Raw genomic sequence first — 605 nt, 5'->3', positions numbered from 1 at the left:
TAAGGCATTGAGCGATGAGGGCAGGAAAGGCTGCCTGTGCTTGCACACTTGCGGTTAGGACCGGCTGCCTCAGCATTGAGTACAGCGTCCTGAGAGCAGGCGAAAGGCTGCGGTGTGTATTACCACACGTTTATTTCTCTTAAACGGGACAGCGGGCAGCAACGGAAATGTTTGGCTTTGTGTTTTTGGAAGAAAGACAAAGACGCCCAGGGACCGGACGAGGCGGGCCGGGGCTCCCCTGCCGCTTGCCCTGCCCCGCCGGCAGGGGGCGCGCGCCGCCGCGCGGGGCGGGAGGAGAGGGCACAGGAGGGGACGGGAGAGGGCGCGGGGGCCTTCCTTGCCATCTTTTTTCTTTCTCCGCCCCCTCCCAGCCGCGCCCCCTTCCCGGACCGTGAGAGGTGAGAAGGGCGATGGGGGCTCGGCAGCGAGGGGAGGGGGCCGCGGCTGCCGGGAGGGGGAGGAGAAAGCGAGAAGGAGGAGAAGGAGGAGGAGGGCGAGGGCCGGCGCCTGCGAGGGGTGGGGGCGGGCTCGCCCTCGCCGCCACCGGGCTCCCTCCTGCCGGTCGGCTGCCAGAGGGGCCGCGGCCGCCGCCCGGTGCCCGGTGC

The 605-nt window shown here is 69.4% G+C and overlaps 1 protein-coding gene across 2 annotated transcripts in view; it reads left to right on the top strand.

The window, feature by feature from the left end:
• The first annotated feature begins 259 nt into the window (after positions 1-259).
• KLHL5 (kelch like family member 5) overlaps positions 260-605 on the top strand; it is a 51,147-nt gene continuing 50,801 nt past the window's right edge. For both annotated transcript variants that reach the window (XM_039698968.1, XM_039698967.1), the window contains exon 1: positions 260-398. The gene's annotated coding sequence lies outside the window, so the exon portion shown is untranslated. The remainder of the gene's footprint in view (positions 399-605) is intronic.

The sequence above is a fragment of the Passer montanus genome, unplaced genomic scaffold (assembly GCF_014805655.1).
Source record: "Passer montanus isolate IOZ18808 unplaced genomic scaffold, ASM1480565v1 scaffold13, whole genome shotgun sequence".
NCBI classification, from domain to species: Eukaryota; Metazoa; Chordata; class Aves; order Passeriformes; family Passeridae; genus Passer; species Passer montanus.
Note: the sequence above shows the minus strand (reverse complement) of the source record. Positions and strands in the feature narration are given on the sequence as shown.